The sequence below is a fragment of the Hipposideros armiger genome, unplaced genomic scaffold (assembly GCF_001890085.2).
Source record: "Hipposideros armiger isolate ML-2016 unplaced genomic scaffold, ASM189008v1 scaffold_221, whole genome shotgun sequence".
Taxonomy (NCBI): domain Eukaryota; kingdom Metazoa; phylum Chordata; class Mammalia; order Chiroptera; family Hipposideridae; genus Hipposideros; species Hipposideros armiger.
The window spans coordinates 1,140,521-1,156,326 of NW_017731571.1; the positions used below are offsets into that span (position 1 = coordinate 1,140,521).

Below are 15,806 nucleotides of genomic sequence, written 5' to 3' on the forward strand. Positions count from 1 at the left end.
AATTATTCAATCTAAGGAATTGCTTTGGAGGAGCCATTCCAGCTGAGGGTATATAAAGTGAGTTTCCTAAAAGCTATATAAATGAGAGACTAGAGCAACCCCCAAACATATAGTCATCTGTTTTATCCTTTATTGCCTAATGAGTATGCTCTAATATCATGAGCCCATCAGCTTGAAACTTTGCTCTTGCTCTGAGTCCTCCAAGGCAAACAGATGGATTTTTAAATCCTTCCTCTTAAAGTCTTACTGGATCATAAAGCTTTTGCTGAAATGTGGAGCCTGAAATTTTCCTGAGTTGTAAAGCATCCTCTTTGGTTTTGAAGGAGCTGTCCCGACTCTGCCCTAAAGGTTCGTTGTTTTTGTTTTCCATTTTTTCTTCTCTAGGGTACCAGCTGGAAGGAACCTCTCAGGAGTCATTCTGGCCAGAGTGTCTACAACTCCCAACAAAAGAGAAAAATTAAGGCTGTAGTGAGTTTTCACGAGAAACCACATTTATTCATTTTACCAATCCTTACTCTACAATTCTGTTCTTTCTCCTTTTTTGGTGTAAAATAGCTTCTCTTATTAGATGATGTTTGTAAAGGTATATTTTTGAGGTGAAATAAATCATTTTACCCAAAAGCTTTCTTTTTAAAATTTTGCTATAAATTCAAGAGCCTGGGAACCAGTGGTTTAGTGTAGCCTTCCCATTTTGCAGTTAAGAGTCTAAGGGCAAGGCCATGGCATCTCCCCAAGGTTGCTGAGTGAGTTGGCAGAGCCGGTCAACACCAGGCTTCTGCCTTCTAGCCTGGTGGCTGTTCCTCCATCAGGCTGTCATTTGGAAGCTGACAGAGAAAGCCGTACTAAGTGGACAGGGAAACTGTGGATATAGCTCTTGGCAATGAGAAAGGTCATTAGAGTACTCCAAAGGGTCTGTCTCTGAAACATGACTCTAAAAGTGGTCGTGTCAAAGCAGACAGAGCCTCACATGCAGAGGAGGCCGCAGCTGTGGTTTACATTTGAGAGTTCTGGAATGCGCAGGCAGGCAAATGTTTCCTTTGCTACCCTGCAATGCCCACAGCACAACCTCAGTCACTTCTTTCTTTGGATTAGGACTTGACCTCTCTAGCTTCCCATGTTTTTCTCCTTCTAAGAGCAAATTTCCTTAGAACATGTATCCATTAATCCATATTGGTCACTAACAATTTCAGAATGAACAAGTTTATTATTTTATTCATCGGAAACCAGCTAAGGGCTGAACTTCTGATGGGGCTAGGGAGACATAATTTTAGACCTAGGGGAGTTCAGAATGGGAAATAAAAAACAGATCTAGATTAGATGGCCAGAGCAGGGAGCAGAAGATGGAGTGGACAGAGATGGCGTACAGGCTCTGGCACTGGTGAGGGAAGGTGTCCAGAGAGGAAGACGTTCACCAGATCGGTGGGTGGGTGGGCAAAATGGACACACTTGGCGTCATCTTGCCTGGAGCCGTTTATCTGACAGGAAGGACTACACTGAGAATGTGGACTCCCTGAGACCCATGCTTGAGCCAGAGATTTTCAGAATGCTTGATTCTATCCCCAAAGGAACCCCCAAATCCATCAGCTTAGAGCTGGGGGCTCAGGAGGACATATCTTTGCTCATATTGCCATGTTCTTTTTTCTTGAGAAAAACACCCTGAAGGCAGCCTCAAAGTCCCCTGTGAGTAAATCTTTATGGAAAACACCAAGGTCCAGACATGGATCCTTGATTCGAGTGGCTGTTTTTGTCATTAGGGAATAGACATGGCGTGAAAGGGAAGGGCAACACCATCTTGTGACAAGGCTTCTTTAATGCTTGATGGTTGTGCAAAGATGGTTGTAGTAAAGCTTCCCGATGAGAAATGAGAGAGTTTCCGCTGCCAACCAAAACTGCAATTCTCCAGATGCAGATCTTTTGGGAGTATAAAATGGGGATTTTTTAAGGCTACCTAGCAGTTGCTGTGTTCCACTTCCCTGTAAGTGTCATAGGGTAGGGCTTTGTTAGTGTCAAAAGTGATGCTTTGGCAAGCTCTACAATCAAGGTGTCTACAAGTAGCTCCAACTTAAGGAGTTCTGCTAGGCAGAAATTCCATTCTCTAGATAGTTCTCAACAGTTAAACATTTTTTTTCTTATTACAAGAGTATTACATGAGCATTTGAGCAAAATTGGAAATTACAGACAAAAACAAAATAGAAAAACACTGTAATTGCAACACTCAGAAATCCTACTATTCAGCAAAGACCAGTGTTAGAACCTCGATATTTTTCCTTCCAGATCTTTTTTTATGCATATACAGACACGTGTGCATAGATACACACATGCACACATATGTACTTGAAAAAAGCAACATGGTTACACACCAGATAAGCTGTTCGGGAAGTTATTGTCTTAGTGATCAATGTATTATACATGTCTTTTTATGTAAAATATAATAGATCTGGAACAAATAGATACAAATTTGAATTTACAGAACTAGTAATTCTATAGATTAAATATTTGTGTTCCCTCAATTTCATATGTTGAAATCCTAACCCTCAAGGTGATGGATGGCATTAGGAAGTGGGGCCTTTGGGAGATGATTAGGTCATAAGGGCGGAGTCCTAATGAACACAGTTAGTGTCTTTATAAAAGAGGTCTGAGAAAGCTCCCTTGCCCCTTGCTGCCATGTGAGGTTACAACAAAAAGACAGCCATCTAGGAAGTGGGCTCTCATCAGATACTAAATCTGCCAACACCGTGATCGTAGACTATCCAGCCTCTGGAACTGTGAGAAATAAATATTTGTTATTTATAAGCAACCCAGCCTATGGTGTTTTGTTATAGCAACTAGAACAGACTAAGGCTAAGACAACAATGTTGTGGACAAATGTGTCCTACAGAAGCTAAATCTCCAATCTTAAGGTATTCTCTTAGTTGATAGCACGGACCCAAACACAATGCAATGTTGCTGGTCACCTCCACAGGCACTGCCAGAAGGGCCTGCATTTGAAATGTAAGGCCTTTGGAGGTGCAAGAGGTAAGCTGGAGTCCCAGCTCCACCAGTTCCCAGCTCTGTGACCTGGGTGTTGGTCCCCAACATCAGAGCAACTGTTTACTACCATTTATTAGCTGCTATGTGTCAGGCACCTGGCTAGGCTCTTTCTTAAATTTTTCCCACTTCTTATAATCGCCACACATTTAGAAATAAGAAAACAGAGCACACTGCCCACGGTCATCCAGTAAGTAAGTGGCAAGCCTATCTGAGGCCTGTCTGGGGCTGACATCTATGGGCCCACCACTGCCTTTGGAGCGCCACAGTTTGCTTAATAGAAAAATGATGACAGGCAGGGACTATCTAGTCCCAGGCCTGCAGTTTTGTTTTTCTGTGCTTTGACCTGAGCCCACTGACACAACCATGCTACGCCAAATCCTCGGTCAGACCAAGAACCATCCAAATTTGACTCCCCTCTTTGTATTTATTGGAGCCAGAGGTACTGGAGAAGTGCTGTATGTCATGCGCCTGGAATTGTTCAATCCAGATGTCCGTTGGGATAAAAAGAATAACCCAGAATCCTGGAACAAACTGGGTCCCAATGATCAGTGCAAGTTCTACTCAGTGAATGTAGGTTACAGCAAACTGAAGAAAGAGTCAGACTTCTCAACGGAGTGTTTCACTCTACAGCTGCTTAGAATGAAGGTCTTCCAGAAGCCATCCGCACAATTTTCTACTTGACCAGGAAATATTTCCCCTCCAAATGCATGAAAGCATGTTGGTGTGCTATGTTAGGGTTTACACTAATTAATAAATATCTGAAACTTAAAAAGAAAGAGAAATGATAAGGAAAACAGCTGACTTATAGAGTTGTGATCAAGTTCATATGAAATAATGTATGTGAAAACATCTTATCAATCATCCAGTAGATTATAAACAGAAAGAGCTATTATTGAGAAAGAGGGATAGATATTGAAAGCCGCGATTCTCCCAGAAAATGCATCCAGGTTTGAAAAAACAAGTGAAAAGCTGGCAGACTGGGGCCCACCACAGGTAGCTGACTGATACATTTTGTTTGGCTTGCACAGTGCTTAATCTTTTCCAGCCAATATTTAAAATCAGGAGATTTCATGTACAAATTCCGATTTCCAGCATTTCTTTTAAACACGGAAGCTCTGTAGTCACCGAGTCCACCTTGTGCAGGGCTCTGCTCCATGGAGCTAAGCAGCAGGTTCCTCTTCTAAGAAGGGCATGTGATGTCAAGTCTCTCCACATCCATCATGGCTGACTTCACTCAGGTAGCTGAGTGTGTGATGCATGAGTGTCTGCGTGTGTCCACAAGTGTGCATGCACCTTCACTAAGAGTAGAGGGTGGGAGGGTGCTTTTGAGGGGCTGTAGAGGGTTCTGGGCCACCTCTCATAAAGTATTGTGAGCTTTTGGCTTGAACCAAAACTGAAATTCTGCTGCGTGGTCCGCAGCCCAAGACAAAATGATCCCATCTCAGATCAAACAGGAAAGTTTCTTAGGTCTAAGCAGGATTTCTAAGAAGGCTATAGGCTCCTGAAGGATCTCATGGTCTCACTTAAATCCCCAAGGTGTAAGGAAAAAATCCCAGAGGAAAGGAATTGATATTGCTTTGCAAGCACAAATTAAGAGCCTTGATGTGACTTCCTATGGCTCAAGCTGCTGAGTGCAGTGAAGGCAGAGACTACCTAGCCCTCTCTTGTCCTCTCTCTCCACGCTTTTGTGCTGTGCTGCACAGCCCATCTTCGTGTTGGCTGAGTGGGCCATGAGGTGAAATGGAAAGACCTCTGACCATGAAGTTCAGACAAACCCAGAGTGACTTTTGGTCAACACTTTCTCAGAACAGCATGAAGGAACAAACTTTGATCTCATTTGATGTTTGTAATTATTAATGTAAAATTCTTATGCACCTGGGGACAGCTCTCTCATGTCTGGTGCCTGTCTCTGCAAGGTGGTGACAAAAGATATAATACTTAACTAATCTTCAGCCTGCATAGTGTATTTCTCTCAAGATACTGCTGCCCTTATCATCCAGACTGCGAGGCCAGTCATCTCCCACTAGTTTATTCTAGATAGAAGGCTATTTTTTGTTTTAAAGGAATGCTCCTTAGAAAGATCATCAAAAGGTCATCAAAACTCTTGTTTATTTACTGGTTTTGAAGATCAACTTTCCTGTTAATAGACGTAGGACTCTAAAAGAGAAAAGGACTCTCAGTCTAGTCCTCATCAAAAGTATTGAAATTCACAGCGTGGGTTGAAGGAATAGGGTAGTTTCTCCTTTAAGTGAGAGGAAGCATGTGGGAGTGAATTTAATCCCTTACAGTTACCAAAGTTTTTTGTTTTTTTTTTGTGTTTTACAGAGCTGAAACCCTTCAGAAATGATCCAAATAATGTTCTTATCTGTAGTTTTCTTTGGAAACCAGTCAGCAGTAGATATAACTGTCTGAACATGCATCCAGCCTTGTCCTAGGGAGCTATATATGGGAGACTGTTGCTAGTGGGTAACACGCTGCTCCTCTGGTCCCCTTCCATTCCTCAAGTTGAAACTTTTTTTATTCACACACTTGACCTTCAAAATGCCAAGTTCAAGGATGCCAAATCTAATTTGATTTATTTTGAACAAAGTACACCCAAATGCTCTTTGATTATTCCTTATCTTTCCATTGAAGATGGGAACTCCAGCATGGAATACCTGAAAATGGAAGGTCCGCAGGCTGCTCCAGTCCAATAGTCTGGGCTCAGCAGCCAACATGGAGTTTTTTTCTGAAGCCCATTTATCTGAGCAGGGTGCATCTAATTGAAGCATTTAGCCTTCGGTACGGGCTTGTACTTAACAGCATCCAAATGGTTGTTCTTTCTAGTTTTATTAAAGGAGCCGGATCCTTCTCATAAGTTTTCCATTAATGGGATTATAAATTGATATAATTTTAAGTCCAAGAATGCAGAACTGGTATGCGGTAAACATAAACATGTGTTTGGTGTTAGATGTAAACTAGTGTAGCCAAAGTGGGCAAGTGTTGTAAACTTCAAACATAAAACAGATGTCAGGTAATTAGAGGCATGAAAGTGATGACAACAGCAGTGAACTGTAGCAATGAAATGAATTGTTAGTTTAGGCAGGAATCGCTGTGGCCCTGGTGGATTTATCACGTTTCTAGCTGCTGTATGAACTTGATGTTACCCTTCTCTAGGAGAACCCAAGAATTACTTTTTTTATTCCAAGGCAGCAAGTATAGCTTGGAAGCATGCGAACCACAGGACTCATTTTCTGAGTCTGAAAAATGGAATTGGCATTACCTGTTGCAAATGGATTAGCTAGTTGGTGGGCAATTTAAAATGTTTAACTTGTCCTTTCATCTTAGGAACTCTTTGATCACCTTGGGAGAAGTTCCATGGGATCATAGGTAAAGTCCGTATGGTGGGTCTCGTCCCAGCAATGTGTGTGTGTGTGGGGGTCTATCTACTCCGTGTGGAGGTGACAATGGCATATTTCAAGGAGCAAGGAGCAAGTTTCACAGTTGAGTAAAACTGAAGTGAAAGAAACCTTTGCTATGATTTTCTGATGCACAGAAAGTAAAAATTTAAGCAAAAAGTCTTGGATTTCGGAGGGAAAGAGCTATGAAATTTTCCTCCCAAGGTACCAGTGAAGAACAACACCTTTGATCTGGGTTTTTATAATGAGAAATCACTATGGTACTCTTTGGCAGTCAAAGGTTCATTCTTTTTTTTTTTTTTTTTTTTTTTTTTTTTAATTGGGGAATTGGGGGGATGGGAACAGTGCTGGGGAGTTGGGGGAAGGGGAACAGACAAGTTGCTGTCATTTTGTTCTTCAGTCTAGTTGTGGAGGACGTTGCTTCACTGGCCCAAGTTGGCACCATCATTGCGCTCTTCCCCGGGCGAGACAGATCAGTCGCCGGCTTCTGGACGGCCGCTCACTGCGGCTGCTGGCCGCTCACGCTGGCTGCTGGCCACACACGGTAGCCCATGGCAATCCACTGCCACAGGGACTGCAGCCCACGCCGTCGCCGGCAACTCATGGCAGCCCAGCTCCAGGTTGAGCTGTTGTTCAGCATCTTAGCTGTAGAGGGCAGTGTCACTGGCCCTCATATGTGGGATCCGAACCGGGGCCCTCTGGCATCCCAAGCGAGTTCTTAACCATCGCGCCACTCGGCCGGCCCAAAGGTTCATTCTAACAAGTTACTTTTGACTTAGTGGGATCCAAATCAAACCAACTCTGATGTCATCAGTGTGTACCAATTCAAACCATACATCATCACAGCTGACAAATTCATTTTCATATTGACAGATATAAAAATATGCCCTTTGTCTATATGTCCGGCTCTTGAAGGCATTGAAGAAGATGGCTGTTTACTGATGAAGATGAAGAAGAGCCTGCAGGTGCTAAGGGGGGAGCAGATGATGGATAACACCAACTTGTTACTGGCTGGACAGAGGCCAAAACCAAGAAAGGCATGGAGTGAAAACCACCTTTTATTGTAAAGTATAGCCCTTCTGTGTATGGCGAAAGCACTGTTGATGAAGTGGTTCTCTCTTTTTTTAGGACACCTGGATTCAGAGGTTAGGCAACTGTCACATCTAACCAGGATGCTTCAAGCCTTTACCTGCAGACATGATATTATTATTCCCCCTTAAATTATGAACATTCACTGCCCCTTCCACGATTGCCAATTTCCAACTTTGAAACAATGAAGGTAGTCCTCTCAGGAACAACCTTTCCTCCATCTGTTTTAAAATCAGAGGCTCATGTCTATCTAGGTTAAGGAGCTCTGGACATGGAGTGAAATGGCCTGTGTTACTCATTTAAGGAAAGTGCTGTGCCTTGGCCCTCAGCGTCCACCTTTGTAAAATGGAGATAATAATACCTGTGCATCCTACCTCCTGAGTTGCTCAATGGAATGATAAATCTGAGAGTGCTTTGTCAGTACTATTCTTACTGTGTGTTCATGCTGTGGCCTCAGCGTGGAATGCTGTTCTCTCCTGCTTCACCATAGAGCTTTCAAGACCCTGTTAAAATGTCCCCTCCTCTGCTCAACTTCTTGACTCCTCAGTGCACAGGGGCACCCTCTCCGGGACATTCTGTTTCTATTTCTGAAAGCTGACCATGTTGTATTGTCATCTGTTTACACGTTCACGTCTCCCATTGGACTCAGCTCCTTGAGCAGAGGGACACTTTCTTATTCACTTCGCGTCCCATCTTCCAGCATCATAACTGGCATTGGTGGATGCTCAAGAAAAGTTTGTTTAATGGATGTGTGGAGGATATTGGATGTGCTACCTTTGGTCTACATGCTTCAGTGGAGGATTCTAGATCACAGAACTCTAGTAATAACACACAGCCTTCTGTTTTGCCTTCTGTGTCAGAACATGGCCAAGGAACAAAGCCTTGCCTGCTCATGGTCAGATCCAGGCTGCTTGGGGATAAATCTCTTTCAAAGCTTCCTTAGAATTGAAAGAAGAAACCCCCCTGTAACCTGTCATGTTCATGCTGCCCACAGAGAGACTCCAATTTCACTCTCTTTGGGTGCAAGTTTTGGTGAATATTTGTAGTTGAAGTCATTGGATCCTCTCCATATCAGTCTAAAAATTATCATCATTTAAATACAGTGAACTGAATGAACGAACAAAGTAAACAGAAATAGCCTCAGAGATATAGAGGACAAACTGATGGTTGCTAGTTGGGAAGGGGTGGGGATGAGGGAGAAGGGGAAGGGATTAGACAGCATAAATAGAAAACTATAATATTGCCACAGGGACATGAAAGACAGTTCAAAAAATATAATTAACAATGTTGTAAATATTTTGTAGGGTGTCAGATGGTCACAAGTCTTGTTAGGGAGACTACTTCATGGATGGGGTAGAGGCTTGATCACTCACTGTACACCTGAAGCTGATGTTGTATAATATTATATGTCAACTATAATTGAATATATATATATATATATATATATATATATATATATAGTCACAGGATGTGGAGTATAGTAGTGTGGGAGTGGAGTCAATGGAATTGTAATAGATATGTATGATATGGGGGGTGGAGTAGGGCAGTGGATTGGGGGAGGGAGGTTGTCACTTTGAGGGGTAAAAAGTATAACTATTGCACTGTGTCATACACCTGAAACTAATTTTAAAACAATAAATGAGTGAAAATTAAAAATAAAAAATATATAAAAAAATAAAAAAATAAAATGAGAGGTTCTGCTATTGGTTCCAAGTGCCAAAAATCATGGGAAGTTAACTTTATTTTTTATTTTTTGGGTATGTTATATTTCCTTGGAGAAAAAGAAAATGGTAAATAGTGCCTTCCATTGTCACTTGGTATTTATTTATTTGTTTTGAATTTGATTAATGCACACTATTGCACTTCTATTGCATGTGAACTGCAAGTTGTGAGGGGCGTGCAAAGAAGGATAGATGTGCTGTTATAAAGGAGTTTAAAATACAATTTTGGAGATATGACACAAATACAACATAACTTGTAATAAAAAAATCTATGTATTATTTATAGATCCATCCATTCATAATATGAGATAAATGCTCTGCAGTTTGAGAAAAGGAAATCTCTTTGATGGAAAGGAATAATCCTTAGGTCTTAACAACACCAGGGTTGTTTGTAGGAGGCTTCTTATTTGAAGATGTACAACATGATACATATAGTAATATGTAGAAGATTAGAGGTAGGGATAGGGAGGGAGAGAATGAGAATGATATTTTGATTTAATAATAGGCTGCTGGGTCAAATTTCCTGAGTTGCAATCCATCTTCTAAGTGGACCTTGGCAAATATTTTTAATCATTCTAAATCTCTGTTTTCTTTTCTATGAAATGTGAATAAGAAGAGTCTTCTTCATCATATTGTTATAAATATTAAATAAGATAATAAATGTAAAGTGTTGGACACATAACTTATAATCACTGAATTTTAAGTGTTACTTTCTAATATATACTATAAAACTTTTGTGGCAGGCAGTGTCCACGGTTACCCATGTATTACTCAGTCCTCCCAGCAATCCTTAAGTAGTTACATACATGCTCTACCTGTTTCTATGAACTAACACAGGTGGCTGCTTTGCAGGGTTGCCCGTGTGAGTAGGTGCTCAATAAATTATTCATTTGTTCATTAACTGAATTGTGCAAATTAAATGAGTTACATATCTAAAGTGCCTAGAACAAGTACTTAGCACAAAGTGAGTGCTGCCTAGATGTTTGCTGTTCTGGTGCATTTTTTCATCATTCCCCACTTGGGAAGTGGGGAAGAGAACTCAGGGAAGCTCTTTAGTGGAGAAGGCTCAGGGTCTGGGGAAAGAACTGCCATTGTTATCTAATGACAGTTTTCCTGAGTCAGGGTGCAGATGCTGGGAAAAAGAAGCACAGCCCTTGTAATTAACCGTTTGGCTGCTGAGCTGAGGGTGGCTTTGAAAGACACCCAGGTGACAGTGGAGTGCCTGTGGTCCCAGACTGTGGAATTACACTGAGTCAAGAGCTAAATGGTCTCTCACATCTACTCATTTTCTCTTAAATTACATGTGATTAGGAATATAATTACCACTCCTTACTCTTTCCCCCCAAAACACTATTTTTCTTTGCTCAGGCAACGCTTTGATAGAAAAACACACCAAGTTTGTGTTCAGGGGTGTGGGAGGCTGAGGACTTGAGGGAGGAGAGAGGCTAGGTCGTGGCGGGGGGATGGAGCACTGGCCGGCTTGGAAGTTCAAAAACAAAAATCCAGGGGCAAGAGTGGTAATTAGAAAATGTATGCAAAACGCTTTGATTATTGAAATCGTACCTGCCCAGGGTTCCTGGGAGAGCCTGAAATGATATGTGTGCTTACATTAGAATTATAAAGCTCATCTGTTGATCTTTTTATTTTTGGAATGTCTACCCCTCTAATTACTGTACAGTCCAAATGATTAAAAAAAGGAGCAGAGTGCAACAGATGAGCCCAAATTGCTGTGTTTAAAGGAAGCAGGGCTGTCTGCGTGGGGCTCTCCCTGTAATGAGAGCCACTGCTGGGAGCTGTTTAGACAAACTCCTAAAACAGCCTCAGCTCTCAGGAGCCATCCAGGCTTCCAAATGCAGGGCTCGTTCGGCTGGGGCAGCGTCGTCTGTCGGGAAAGGAAGCTCAGGGCAGTGTTTTGAATTAATGGGTTCAGCTTCATTTTGAGTACAAGGCTATTTTAGAAAAACCTTCCCAGGGCGGCCGTCACTGATGTGGCAAACGCAGCCTCGGAGCAGACAGTCTGAAAATAGAAATGTCTCAGTGTCTTGAAGGCTCATGAGGAGGCCTCTCCTTCAAGGAGCGCAGCCCTGCTTGACCCCTTGGTCCCTGAGGTCCCACAGCCCTTTGTGACATCCTGCCTGGCCCCCCATTCAAGCAGGATGGAGGAGTCCCATCCACAGTATCTAAAAAGGGAAGCGAGGTCCTTCGGTACTGTGATAAACGGAATATTGCCTGGACTACTCTGGCCAAGTGCCTCCCCCTGCCCCATCAGCCCACCACTCTGTTGCTTCTCTCCAAGCGCCCACTTAGTGCCAGGTGTAAACATGACTCGATGGAAGTGACTTCAGACAGGTGATGCCATACCTGTGCTGCAGAAGACTCCTCTGGGCTACAGCCGGGGGGGGGGGGGGTCAACGTTCATTTCCACAGAGGACCTCTCTTGGGAGGAGGTGGCTATAGGCAAGCCCACCTAGGAGAGGCTCGCTGAAGAATTTGTGTTATTTAAGATAGCTTAACTCTCACAGATTTCCCCACGTCTCTTAGCGACTAGAAGAAAAGCCAGACTAAAGGCATTTTGCTTTTGCATTGATTTCTTAATTAAAAAATATCTTTCTTTTTCTTTGCACCAGGCCAAATGACCTTTCAGTTTCTGGTCAAAAGACTGGGTTTTTCTTTTCTTTTTTTTTTTTTCCCACAGGGTTGAAATTGCTTTTCTCAGGCAACTTGAAAGAGAACCACCACTTCTTGGTGACTGAAAGGATAGATGGATTCCTTATTTGCAAAATCTTTAATGTTTCTAACTAGTTATGGAGAAGGAAGAGCAGATGTAGTCAATACAATCTGGCCACTAAATTAATTTTCCAAGTTGATGAACTTGGCCACATTTCTACAATCAGGTTTCCCTTTGATGCCTGAAGAATTAATTTTTCCCCCATGTAAAGCATCTCCATATGCTATTTATTTATTTATTTATTTATTTATTTATTTATTTATTTATCAGGAGAATGTTTTGACCTAGCAAACTTAAAATCCAAATGAATGATATGCTCTTTGCACAAGGTACAGTGGACAATGAAACAATCCATACTCTCAGCTTCGATGAGGCAATACATAAATCCTCCCCATGTGAAGTAATGCTTTTGGTCATTATAGGATATCATGCTTTGCAAAGGGCAGTTGTATTAAATATTTTAGCCTCATACCTTCCTGTTTAATCTTCTTCAAAAGTTAGTGTGTTTAGTTCTAATTTATGGATAGGCAAGATTGTCTGGGTGCCTGGCTTACCTTTGCTTATACTAATGGAAATGAAGTTTGAAGCTGTTGATCGTGTCTAGTTTGATGTTAATTTCCACTGGCCTGTGTTGCGAACCCTGACACAGCCTGAGATCAGCAGTAGCTTTTCATATAGTAGGTGTTTTCATCAGATTGATTATCTGTCGATGACAGATACAATGGCAGGATGCATATTCTAGCCAAGAAAGAATTTTGCAGCACAGTATGTTAGGTCATAAAATTTTCGGCATAAGAGAAAGTTAAATGGTAGCATTGTCTCCTGTGACTAGGCAGAAATTTAATTAAATGAATTTTGGTAGAATACCATACATAGAAATATTAAGGTTGAATTTGATTTACATATTTAATTTAATGACGGAGTATAACTTTTCTTTCCTTCCCTCATACTAAATTAACAACAGTGCTTTTTACCCCTATGTTCATTGAAGTATTACGTACAATAGCCAAGATATGGAAACAACTTAAGTGTTCATCAATAGATGAATGGATAAAGAAGATGTTGTACATATCTATAGTGGAATGTTACTCAGCCATAAAAAGAATGAAATCTTGCCATTTGCCATAACATGGATGGACCTGGAGAGTATTACGCTAAGTGAAATAAGTCAGTCAGAGAAAGACACATACCATATGATCTCACTTATATATGGAATCTAAGAAACAAAATAAATGAACAAACAAAGCAGAAACAACCTCAGAGATATAAAGAACATTTTGATGGTTGCCAGATGGAAGAGGGGCTGGTGGATGGGTAAAAAAGGTGCAGGGATTAAGAAGTACAAATTGCCAGTTACGAACAGTCTTGGGGATATAAAGTGCAGCATAGGGAACATAGTCAATAATATTTTAATAACTACGTATGGTGTCAGATGGGTACTAGGCTTATTGGGGTGATCACTTCATAAGTTATATAAATGTCTAACCACTATGCTGTACGCCTGAAACTAATATAATATTGTATGTAAACTGTAATTGAAAAATAAAAAAAATAAAAATAAACAAAAATAACAACAGTGTTTTTAAATAATGGTAAGAAGAAAACAGATTAAGACATTATATTGGGAGCTTAGGACTTTGGACTTTTGAGAATCCTATGAAATGGGCCAAAAGATGCTTCTATCATCTGATTTACTTCAGGGTTGGCCCTATGTGGAGAAGCATCTTCTTTCTGTTTTATGGTAGATTTTGAATTAAAAATAAAAAAGTCTCGATTGGCAAACTATTTTCTATTTCCTGGGAACGGCTTTTATCTTCATCTGCATATTTTAGAAGAACAAAACTGATCCCTTCCCAGTCCCCTCCTTCTCATCACCCCTCTACACAGAAAGATTCACTTAAACGTGGCCACCAGAGGCCTTTCCTCAGGAATTTGGAGTCTTTTTTTCATAAGGGAACAGAATATATTGTGGTAAAATGGTCTCAGGTAAATCCATCACAAAAAGCAGTTCAGAAGAAATGTCTGTGGACTGTAACTGTTTGCAGGATTTTGGCAATCAAGTACAGAAAATACCAGTGAGGGGGATTAGGAGTGGTGGTCAAATTCTGCAGTCAAAAGCAGGCATCACCGGATAATTATTACAGGGGCTGATTCTGTAGGAAATGATTTTTCTCGTGTCCTACATTGTACCTAGAGGACAAGTTCAGTTCTGTTTTTTTTTTGTTGTTTTTTTTTCTGCTAGGGTGGAACATTAATTAATATGGAGATAATTGGAAATCTTCACTACAGAGCATGGTTTCAGAAATAATGAAACAATAGACAAGAATCTGATATTAATAATCTGTGGGTTTTACATTTGATGCCATTAAAAGGCGTAAGGCTTAGTAATTTCATGTAGCCTACGAAGTAGAACACGCCTTAGGACACATGGATAAATGAGTCATGTGGAGCTTGAACATCTGACGTTAAACACTCGGGCACACAGATTGCGTCCCTGGTGCTCATTGGCTTGATCTCAATAATGCTACCTCATTAATTTAAACCTCACACAGCCAGATTTTAGGATGAATCAGGTTCAAAAGATGTGGGGTTGAAACTTAAATCAGTATGTTAGAAAGGCTTTGCAAAACCCCCCCCCAAAAACCAAAAAACAAACCAAAAAAACCCAAACTCAAGAAAAGAAGAGTTGCCCATAGTTGAGGTAAGAATGATCAGAGAACAACACACAGGTCTTGAGAAGCACCAAACACAGATAAACCATTGAAAGGCTAAATATAATTTATGTCACCTCAACATCAAAACAGGTTTTCTGCAGGCCTCAACAGAGCAACTTTTTATTAGCCTAATTATGCTCTAGAAAGAATATGAGAGCTGTCTTTCTTGTAAATTATCTTCTCTCCAGAGTGTCTGAATTAACAAAGATTTTTCTCTACCCATTCATCTTTTATAAAGGTCAGATTGGAATAAAACTATAAGAGACCTTTTAATAAAGGTGATCAAGGAAAGTGGCTCCATTGTCTTGGTTCAGGGGAGGAATAAGGTTTTCTTTCCATAGATAGACCAGCCACTTCTGCCACTCAAGGCATCAGCCCTCCAACTCGTCATTAGAATTTGCAAGCCCTTGAAACTTGCTTTTGCAAGTCTGTCTCTGATTGAGAAGGATGAGGATGATGAATGTGACTGGGACATTCTGAATCTTGTACTTTGATAATGTTACCCATACGTTAGCCAGAATGTTCTCTGATCAAACCAGAGGGTGGAGGGAGAGAGTACCTGGGCCCTGAGACATTCCAGGACACACCACCTGGGAGCCTGGCAGGCTGGGCTTTTTCTGAGCCTCTTACCCAGAGGTAATTTGTCATAGTGTCTGTCCTCGTGCTCGGGACATGTAACTGCCTTAGTGAAAAGCTGCTGCAAACATACGCACAGGTCTGTGTGCTTTCGGTTTCAGGCTGGGACACACCAAAGCCACCGAGTGTCTTGTGAAATAGAAGAGTGTTCAGCATAGCACAGAGAAGCCAGGTTTTAACAACGCTTCTAAAATTCAGAACAAATTGCCCTTCCCTCCCATTACATAAATGGGACTCCAAAATGCTTTACATTTCATAGGCGTCATTTTTGCCCCTTTGCTTTGCAATGGCAGTATTTTGCGGGGGGAAATCGTGTCATATCAGATATTAGGTGGGTCTTTCCCGTGACTTAATTGTCCTGTTCTTCTAGAGAAATAAATACTTCTGCGAAACATTTACCTTCCCTCATAGTCTAATCTTATGCCAACAAAGCAGTAAGACCTGCCAAATAGAAAATCCCTGATAATCTAGGATTAAATAACATTAATAT

At 41.2% G+C, this 15,806-nt stretch overlaps 1 pseudogene; it reads left to right on the top strand.

The window, feature by feature from the left end:
• The first annotated feature begins 3,393 nt into the window (after positions 1-3,393).
• LOC109389096 (cytochrome c oxidase subunit NDUFA4 pseudogene) lies at positions 3,394-3,711 on the top strand (annotated as a pseudogene).
• The last annotated feature ends 12,095 nt before the right edge of the window (positions 3,712-15,806 follow it).